Here is a 10,644-nt window from a genome sequence, read left to right on the forward strand (position 1 = left end):
GGAGAGTCTGGAGAACCGTGTACATGGTGAGGAGAAGAGGAGAAGTGAAGAGGGGGAACATTAGGAGAGTCTGGAGAACCGTGTACATGAAGAGGAGAAGTGAAGAGGGGGAACATTAGGAGAGTCTGGAGAACCGTGTACATGGTGAGGAGAAGAGGAGAAGTGAAGAGGGGGAACATTAGGAGTGTCTGGAGAACCGTGTACATGGTGAGGAGAAGAGGAGAAGTGAAGAGGGGGAACATTAGGAGAGTCTGGAGAACCGTGTGCATGGTGAGGAGAAGAGGAGAAGTGAAGAGGGGGAACATTAGGAGAGTCTGGAGAACCGTGTGCATGGTGAGGAGAAGAGGAGAAGTGAAGAGGGGGAACATTAGGAGAGTCTGGAGAACCGTGTGCATAGTGAGGAGAAGAGGAGAAGTGAAGAGGGGAACATTAGGAGAGTCTGGAGAACCGTGTGCATGGTGAGGAGAAGAGGAGAAGTGAAGAGGGGGAACATTAGGAGAGTCTGGAGAACCGTGTGCATGGTGAGGAGAAGAGGAGAAGTGAAGAGGGGGAACATTAGGAGAGTCTGGAGAACCGTGTACATGGTGAGGAGAAGAGGAGAAGTGAAGAGGGGGAACATTAGGAGAGTCTGGAGAACCGTGTACATAGTGAGGAGAAGAGGAGAAGTGAAGAGGGGGAACATTAGGAGAGTCTGGAGAACCGTGTGCATAGTGAGGAGAAGAGGAGAAGTGAAGAGGGGGAACATTAGGAGAGTCTGGAGAACCGTGTACATGGTGAGGAGAAGAGGAGAAGTGAAGAGGGGGAACATTAGGAGTGTCTGGAGAACCGTGTACATGGTGAGGAGAAGAGGAGAAGTGAAGAGGGGGAACATTAGGAGTGTCTGGAGAACCGTGTACATGGTGAGGAGAAGAGGAGAAGTGAAGAGGGGGAACATTAGGAGAGTCTGGAGAACCGTGTGCATAGTGAGGAGAAGAGGAGAAGTGAAGAGGGGGAACATTAGGAGAGTCTGGAGAACCGTGTACATGGTGAGGAGAAGAGGAGAAGTGAAGAGGGGGAACATTAGGAGAGTCTGGAGAACCGTGTGCATAGTGAGGAGAAGAGGAGAACTGAAGAGGGGGAACATTAGGAGAGTCTGGAGAACCGTGTACATGGTGAGGAGAAGAGGAGAAGTGAAGAGGGGGAACATTAGGAGAGTCTGGAGAACCGTGTGCATAGTGAGGAGAAGAGGAGAACTGAAGAGGGGGAACATTAGGAGAGTCTGGAGAACCGTGTACATGGTGTGAAGAGGAGAAGTGAAGAGGGGGAACATTAGGAGAGTCTGGAGAACCGTGTACATGGTGAGGAGAAGAGGAGAAGTGAAGAGGGGGAACATTAGGAGTGTCTGGAGAACCGTGTACATGGTGAGGAGAAGAGAAGAGGGGGAACATTAGGAGAGTCTGGAGAACCGTGTGCATGGTGAGGAGAAGAGGAGAAGTGAAGAGGGGGAACATTAGGAGAGTCTGGAGAACCGTGTGCATGGTGAGGAGAAGAGGAGAAGCGAAGAGGGGGAACATTAGGAGAGTCTGGAGAACCGTGTGCATGGTGAGGAGAAGAGGAGAAGTGAAGAGGGGGAACATTAGAAGAGTCTGGAGAACCGTGTGCAGAGTGAGGAGAAGAGGAGAAGTGAAGAGGGGGAACATTAGGAGAGTCTGGAGAACCGTGTGCATAGTGAGGAGAAGAGGAGAAGTGAAGAGGGGGAACATTAGGAGAGTCTGGAGAACCGTGTGCATGGTGAGGAGGAAAAAGGAGAAGAAGAGAACAGAAGAGAGGAATGGGGATCAGATTAAATGTCACGCCCTGATCTCAGAGAGACGTTTTATTTCTCTGTTTGGTTAGGTCAGGGTGTGATTTGGGGTGGGCATTCTATGTTGTTTGTTTCTATGTTTTGACCGGGTATGGTTCTCAATCAGGGACAGCTGTCTATCGTTGTCTCTGATTGGGAATCACACTTTTTTTTTCTCCTTTTGGTAGTTGTCTTCGTTAATGCATGTATCGCCTTACGGAGCTTCACGATCATTTTGTTGGCGACATTGCAAAAATAAAGGAAAATGTACGCTCACGACGCTGCACCTTGGTCCTGTCATTTCGAAGAGCGTGACATTAAAGTATTGTATTTAATTATTTACCTTTGGGACAAGCTGGTGACTCGGTGCATTGCGTTCTCCAGATATTGAGATACGTCTTCAATCTTTTGTGGCATCCCTGAGGAACAGGCCAGTGGAGTAGGTCTTGGAGGTGGGCCCAGGATAGAGCTTCCCAGGTCCCACATGTTTCTAATTTTGGGGGAGATGGGCTAGGGGTCGATCATCAGTCAGTACTCTGGGGGCAGAGGTAGTGTTTGGGGCCAGTGAAGAGGCAGTGCTGGGGTGCAGAGAACTAAAACAGGTGCTGTCTCCATTCGCTGGTGTTTGTCCATGAAGATAAAAAAAAAGTAGAGGGCTATTTAGTACACATATCCAAAACATTAATGAACATCAAATATAAGTAACCAAGACTACAATAGACTATATAATGTTGCAAACGTTTGGGTAGAGTTGAGTACGCCTGGTCTTGCTACTCAACTCTGCTCAAAAGTTTGCAACATTTTGACTAGCTGGCCCTTGCTACCAAACTTTGACTGTGTTGTTACCAATGTTGGAAGCTTATGATTTACCTTCTATGACAAAATAGAAGAAAAAACAAAAAAAATTATGTTTGATCAAAAAATCTTTAGTTTAGTTGGTTGGTTTGCTTTCCCTGCACTAGTATGCTGCTAGGCTAGCTAGATACTTTCCCTGCACTAGTATGCTGCTAGCCTAGCTAGATACTTTCCCTGCACTAGTTTGCTGCTAGGCTAGCTAGATACTTTCCCTGCACTAGTATGCTGCTAGCCTAGCTAGATACTTTCCCTGCACTAGTATGCTGCTAGGCTAGCTAGATACTTTCCCTGCACTAGTATGCTGCTAGGCTGGCTAGATACTTTCCCTGCACTAGTATGCTGCTAGCCTAGCTAGATACTTTCCCTGCACTAGTATGCTGCTAGGCTAGCTAGATACTTTCCCTGCACTAGTATGCTGCTAGGCTAGCTAGATACTTTCCCTGCACTAGTATGCTGCTAGGCTGGCTAGATACTTTCCCTGCACTAGTTTGCTGCTAGGCTGGCTAGATACTTTCCCTGCACTAGTTTGCTGCTAGGCTGGCTAGATACTTTCCCTGCACTAGTATGCTGCTAGGCTGGCTAGATACTTTCCCTGCACTAGTATGCTGCTAGGCTAGCTAGATACTTTCCCTGCACTAGTTTGCTGCTAGGCTGGCTAGATACTTTCCCTGCACTAGTTTGCTGCTAGGCTGGCTAGATACTTTCCCTGCACTAGTTTGCTGCTAGCCTAGCTAGATACTTTCCCTGCACTAGTATGCTGCTGCTAGATACTTTCCCTGCCTAGTTTGCTAGAGCTAGATACTTTCCCTGCACTAGCATGCTAGATACTTTCCCTGCACTAGTTTGCTGCTAGGCTGGCTAGATACTTTCCCTGCACTAGTTTGCTGCTAGGCTGGCTAGATACTTTCCCTGCACTAGTTTGCTGCTAGGCTGGCTAGATACTTTCCCTGCACTAGTTTGCTGCTAGCCTAGCTAGATACTTTCCCTGCACTAGTATGCTGCTAGGCTAGCTAGATACTTTCCCTGCACTAGTATGCTGCTAGGCTAGCTAGATACTTTCCCTGCACTAGTATGCTGCTAGGCTGGCTAGATACTTTCCCTGCACTGCACTAGCCTAGCTAGATACTTTCTGCACTAGTATGCTGCTAGCTAGCTAGATACTTTCCCTGCACTAGTATGCTGCTAGGCTAGCTAGATACTTTCCCTGCACTAGTATGCTGCTAGGCTGGCTAGATACTTTCCCTGCACTAGTTTGCTGCTAGGCTGGCTAGATACTTTCCCTGCACTAGTTTGCTGCTAGGCTGGCTAGATACTTTCCCTGCACTAGTTTGCTGCTAGGCTGGCTAGATACTTTCCCTGCACTAGTATGCTGCTAGGCTAGCTAGATACTTTCCCTGCACTAGTTTGCTGCTAGGCTGGCTAGATACTTTCCCTGCACTAGTATGCTGCTAGGCTAGCTAGATACTTTCCCTGCACTAGTATGCTGCTAGCCTAGCTAGATACTTTCCCTGCACTAGTATGCTGCTAGGCTAGCTAGATACTTTCCCTGCACTAGTTTGCTGCTAGCCTGGCTAGATACTTTCCCTGCACTAGTATGCACTAGTTTGTTTGCTGCTAGGCTGGCTAGATACTTTCCCTGCACTAGTTTGCTGCTAGGCTGGCTAGATACTTTCCCTGCACTAGTTTGCTGCTAGGCTAGCTAGATACTTTCCCTGCACTAGTTTGCTGCTAGGCTAGCTAGATACTTTCCCTGCACTAGTTTGCTGCTAGGCTAGCTAGATACTTTCCCTGCACTAGTATGCTGCTAGGCTGGCTAGATACTTTCCCTGCACTAGTTTGCTGCTAGGCTGACTAGATACTAGAGCTATGTTAGCAAAACATGGCTACTCTTTTCATTGACTCCAATAGAAGAAAAAAAACATACCCCATCCTTTGGTGAAGACAGCATGTTGCTTTCAGTCTTCCCATGCTTCACGTGCCGAACAAGCCATACACAATATTTCTGGAGTAGCCTTTCCACCGTCATCTCCACAGTGGAGTAGCCTTTCCACCGTCATCTCCACAGTGGAGTAGCCTTTCCACCTGCATCTCCACAGTGGAGTAGCCTTTCCACCTGCATCTCCACAGTGGAGTAGCCTTTCCACCTGCATCTTGACAGTGGAGTAGCCTTTCCACCTGCATCTCCACAGTGGATTAGCCTTTCCACCTGCATCTCCACAGTGGATTAGCCTTTCCACCTGCATCTCCACAGTGGAGTAGCCTTTCCACCTGCATCTCCACAGTGGAGTAGCCTTTCCACCTGCATCTCCACAGTGGATTAGCCTTTCCACCTGCATCTCCACAGTGGTGTAGCCTTTCCACCTGCATCTCCACAGTGGAGTAGCCTTTCCACCTGCATCTCCACAGTGGAGTAGCCTTTCCACCGGCATCTCCACTGTGACCCTTGTTTCTTTTCTTTGCCTTACCTTGACAAACAACTGGTTGGGTCGGACCCCCAGAGTCTCCGCTATCTACCTCCATGAATTGGCTAGAATCGTACTGGTGAAAGGTACATGTGTACCTCCTCGGTTAATCAATGCTCGAAGTTGTCCGTTCGCCATGTTCAATCCATACTGAGTTTCGGGCTGAATTGACAAAAAGCAGAAACTCAAGTCACCCGTAAAGTTTGCCCGAACAGCTGACAAAACCCTAACCGAACTCCAAAACTAACAAAAACGTCACAAAATATCAACATAATATATGCACGAACTGTACTAAACTGTTTCGGTTGGGAAGCATGTGGCAGTGAGCTCCGGCTTTAGAGGGTCTTGTGTTAAATCTGAGTTCTTCTTTTTTTATCCCTAAATCCCTTAATTTAACCGTTTCGGAATGAATGCAGGAAGAGCCACAGCAGGAGGAGCAACAACACCAGGCTGTCCAAAACACCTCGAAAGTTTACGTTTTGGAGCAACTACGAAATGTGTCGTTTGGAGAAATGTGGCTAAACATCCAAATCTAATTGGTCAAAGTTCTTGTTGTCACACTCACTGTCAGAATGAACAGTAAACGACCAGACAACCAAGTTCACATCAGCTTAGAACATTTCTTTGGATAAGGAGGTGATAATCCAGTGGTACATGCAGATTATGGACTGTTGACTTCTGATGGGATTGAACAGGGTGCAAGAGATGATTGAATTCTGGCCCAGGTTGTTCATGTCCGTGTTAGTCAGTCAGATGACAGGCTTTACTCTGGACCTTTCAGACACAGTTTACAGGAACTAGTGGTGAGCAACGGCAGGGACAGGAAGAGAATGGTACAGAGCTTCAAACATATACAAGGAGACAGACAAAATCACCTTAGAAAAGAGAGGCTTGAAAGAGAGGTTGAAAGGATATATCTGATGACAGTTCTATTCTAAAAACTCTTACAATATTCCTTTTCTTGTCTTGTTTTTGATTTGCACACCAAAACAACTATAGTCCAACGTTGGGACATTGGGACATTTGGTCTGTGTTAGAACAAAGAGACAGGAGATGTGATTATGAAGGCGTCTCTGATGACCAGAGATCACAGAGATGGATTCAACAGTCACTCATTACATACAGACACACCACGCCAGCAGCACATCTGACAGAGTAGAATGTGTGTGTGTGTGTGTGTGTGTGTGTGTGTGTGTGTGTGTGTGTGTGTGCACGCATGCATGTGTGTGTGCGTACGTGCATGTGTGTGTGCGTACGTGCACGTGTGTGTGTTTCCGTGCCAGCGTCAGTAACATAAGACAGGGTCTCATTCTTTCTCATTTGAAAAAACATTATCGTGAAAATGTGTTTTTAGAGTTATGTGATCTGTACTAGACACAACCTGAGACCAAACATCAGAGACAGAGAGATGGGGACAGTTATAGAGAGATAGAGAGAGAGAGAGAAAGAGAGAGAGAGAGAGAGAGAGAGAGAGAGACAGAGACAGAGACAGAGATATACTAGGTAGAGTTAGAGAGAGAGAGAGAGAAAGAGAGAGAGAGAGAGAGAGAAAGAGAGAGAAAGAGAGAGAGAGAGAGAGAGAGAGAGAGAGAGAGAGAGAGAGACAGAGACAGAGACAGAGATATACTAGGTAGAGTTAGAGAGAGAGAGAGAGAGAGAGAGAGAGAAAGAGAGAAAGAGAGAAAGAGAGAGAGAGATGGGTAGTGTTAGAGAGAGAGAGAGACAGAGATAAATATACAGAAATATGCAAATATAAATATATAAATATACATATAAATACAAATATACAGACAACAAATTCCAATTGGCTATACTAAAACTCTTTAACATCATCCTTAGCTCTGGCATCTTCCCCAGTATTTGGAACCAAGGACTGATCAACCCAATCCACAAAAGTGGAGACAAATTTGGCCCCAATAACTACTGTGGGATATGCGTCAACGGCAGCCTTGGGAAAATCCTCTGCATTATCATTAACTTCTTCGAGATAGGGGGCGCTCTTTTAATTTTTGGATAAAAAACGTTCCCGTTTTAAACAAGATATTTTGTCACGAAAAGATGCTCGACTATGCATGTAATTGACAGCTTTGGAAAGAAAAAACTCTGACGTTTCCAAAACTGCAAAGATATTATCTGTGAGTGCCCCAGAACTAATGCTACAGGCGAAACCAAGATTAAGTTTCATACAGGAAATGCCCCAGATTCTGAAGGCGCTGTGTTCTAATGTCTCCTTATATGGCTGTGAATGCGCCAGGAATGAGCCTGCCCTTTCTGTCCTTTCCCCAAGGTGTCTGCAGCATTGTGACGTATTTGTAGGCATATCATTGGAAGATTGACCATAAGAGACTACATTTACCAGGTGTCCGCCCGGTGTCCTGTGTCGAAATTATTGCGTAATCTCTAGGTCCATGCGCGTTCTATTTCTTCAGAAGAGAAAGTCAACTGCCACGAAGGATTTATCATCGATAGATATGTGAAAAACACCTTGAGGATTGATTCTAAACATCGTTTGCCATGTTTCTGTCGATATTATGGAGTTAATTTGGAAAAAAGTTCGCGTTTTAATGACTTAATTTTCGTTTTTTTTCTTACCCAAACGTGATGAAGAAAACGGAGCGATTTGTCAACACAAATAATCTTTTTTTGCTATCTAACTGAGAGTCTCCTCATTGAAAACATCTGAAGTTCTTCAAAGGTAAATGATTTTATTTGAATGCTTTTCTGGTTTTTGTGAAAATGTTGCATGCTGAATGCCGGGCATAATCCTATGCTAGGCTATCAATACTGTTACACAAATGCTTGTTTAGCTATGGTTCAAAAGCATATTTTGAAAATCTGAGATGACAGTGTTGTTAACAAAAGGCTAAGCTTGAGAGCAAATAGATTTATTTCATTTCATTTGCGATTTTCATGAATAGATAACGTTGCGTTATGCTAATGAGCTTGCGGATAGATTTACACAATCCTGGATACACGTTTTTTTCGTAGCTAAACTTGACGCAGAAAACAGAGCGATTTGTCCTAAACAAATAATCTTTCAGGAAAAACTGAACATTTGCTATCTAACTGAGAGTCTCCTCATTGAAAACATCCGAAGTTCTTCAAAGGTAAATGATTTTATTTGAATGCTTTTCTGGTTTTTGTGAAAATGTTGCCTGCTGAATGCTAACGCTAAATGCTACGCTAGCTATCAATAGCTATCAATACTGTTACACAAATGCTTGTTTTGCTATGGTTGAGAAGCATATTTTTGAAAATCTGAGATGACAGTGTTGTTAACAGCAGACTCGTACATTTCCTCAGTGAAAACAATGTACTGAGCAAATGTCAAATTGGCTATTTACCAAATTACTGTACACCAGACCACGTATTCACCCTGCACACCCTAATTGACAAACAAACAAACCAAAACAAAGGCAAAGTCTTCTCATGCTTTGTTGATTTCAAAAAAGCCTTCGACTCAATTTGGCATGAGGGTCTGCTATACAAATTTGATGGAAAGTGGTGTTGGGGGAAAACCATACGACATTATCAAATCTATGTACACAAATAGGCAACAAAAAAACATTTCTTCCCACAGGGCCGTGGGGTGAGACAGGGATGCAGCTTAAGCCCCACCCTCTTCAACATATATATCAACGAATTGTCTGAAAAGTCTGCAGCACCTGGCCCTCACCCTACTAGAATTTGAAGTCAAATGTCTACTGTTTGCTGATGATCTGGTGCATCTGTCACCAACCAAGGAGGGCCTACAGCAGCACCTAGATATTCTGCACAGATTCTGCCATACCTGGGCCCTGACAGTAAATCTTAGTAAACCAAAATAATGGTGTTCCAAAAAAGGTCCAGTTGTCAGGACAACAAATACAAATTCCATCTAGACACTGTTGCCCTAGAGCACACGACAAACTATACATACCTATACATACCTATAACCACCTAAAAGGAAGCGATTCCTAAACCTTCCATAACAAAGCCATCACCGACAGAGAGATGAACCTGGAGAAGAGTCCCCTAAGCAAGCTGGTCCTGGTGCTCTGTTCACAAACCCAAACACACCCCACTGTTCATCCTGATCACACCCCACAGAACCCCTGTTCCTTCGCGCAATATGTATACCCCCCTCAGAATCCCCATATTACTCAGAGGAGATCTTCCCCACCCTTGAGGAAGAGAGGTGCCATCTGTGGGGACACAAATGCACGCACAGGAACACTACCTGATCTAACAACCACACGAATGGACAGCTTTATTACAGGCCATACTGTTTCTAACTGTCTTAATCTCCCCCATTGAAACAACAGTGACAGCACCATCAACAACAACGGAAGGGACGTGTTGCAGCTCTGTAGAAACCTGGGTCTGTACTTTGTCAATGGTAGGTTACGGGAGACTCTATTGCTCACCTCTTGGCCACAGCAGTATGATTACAGACATTGACCCTTTCTCTCTCAGCTCATTCACTGTCAAGCCACTAACACCTCTGTCTGATCACAGCCAAATTACGTTGTTCCTCGAAAGAACAGACATGAAAACAACCACACATTCACAGCCCAGTAAGCTGTACAACATCAGAAATTCATACAGATGGGCCCAAAACAGCACAGAAGAATACCAGAAAGCAACCTGTAACCAAACTATCCAAACACTCTTAGATAACTTTCTGGACACCACATTCACTCGCAGTAAAGAAGGCATCAATCTAGCAGTAAAAAACATTAACTATATGTTCAGGCAAACAGCAAAAGAAGCACAACTGAAATATATATATTTTTTAAAGACCACAGATGACACCTCATTTGATGCAGATTGTAAAATTATAAAGAAAAAGCTTAGAACACTATCCAACCAAAAGCACAGAGACCCAAATAATTGTGAATTACGCCTTCATTACTCTGAGACTTTAAAACTCTATAAACATACTCAGAACCAAAATAACACAGTACAACAGCAAGCAGCTGACGCTAATTGAGGAGTCCATAAACACAAACAACTTCTGGCAAAATTGGATAAACCTAAAAAAAAAATCTAAACGCGGAATTAGCGATGCAAAATGGTGACATGCGGACAACCCATTTTTAAACACTCTACAACACCGTTCAAATTGACACAAACACAAAGCAATGCCAAATTCATGAAAGGTTGAATGGATTAGAAAAAGCTATAAGGGACAATCAAAATCCATTGGACTCCCCAATTACTGACCAGGAGTTATTTAAGAAACTTCAGGCCCTCAAATTTAAAAAAGCATGCGGACCTGAAGGCATCCTAAATGAGATGCTCAAACTCACTCGTGTAAAATGTCAATTGGCTATATTAAAACTGTTTAATTTGATCCTGAGTGTAGGTTATTTACTTGACATCTGGAATCAAGGACTCATAACCCCAATCTTTAAGAACGGAGACAAATTTGACCCTAACAATTACAGAGGCATTTGTGTGAACAGTAACCTGGAGAAGGTTTTCTGTAGTATTATAAATGTAAGAGTTCTAAACTTCCTTCAT

The 10,644-nt window shown here is 44.4% G+C and overlaps 1 long non-coding RNA gene across 1 annotated transcript in view; it reads right to left on the reverse strand.

Annotated features, from left to right (window-relative positions):
• Positions 1 to 5,643, reverse strand: part of LOC135564014 (uncharacterized) — a 6,226-nt gene extending 583 nt beyond the window's left edge. Inside the window, exons 1-2 of the long non-coding RNA XR_010460758.1 lie at positions 4,602 to 5,643; positions 2,166 to 2,440 (exon numbers count right to left, since the gene is read on the reverse strand). This is a non-coding gene — a long non-coding RNA (uncharacterized LOC135564014). The remainder of the gene's footprint in view (positions 1 to 2,165; positions 2,441 to 4,601) is intronic.
• Positions 5,644 to 10,644: the final 5,001 nt, after the last annotated feature.

The sequence above is a fragment of the Oncorhynchus nerka genome, linkage group LG23, assembly GCF_034236695.1.
Source record: "Oncorhynchus nerka isolate Pitt River linkage group LG23, Oner_Uvic_2.0, whole genome shotgun sequence".
In the NCBI taxonomy this organism is placed as follows: Eukaryota; Metazoa; Chordata; class Actinopteri; order Salmoniformes; family Salmonidae; genus Oncorhynchus; species Oncorhynchus nerka.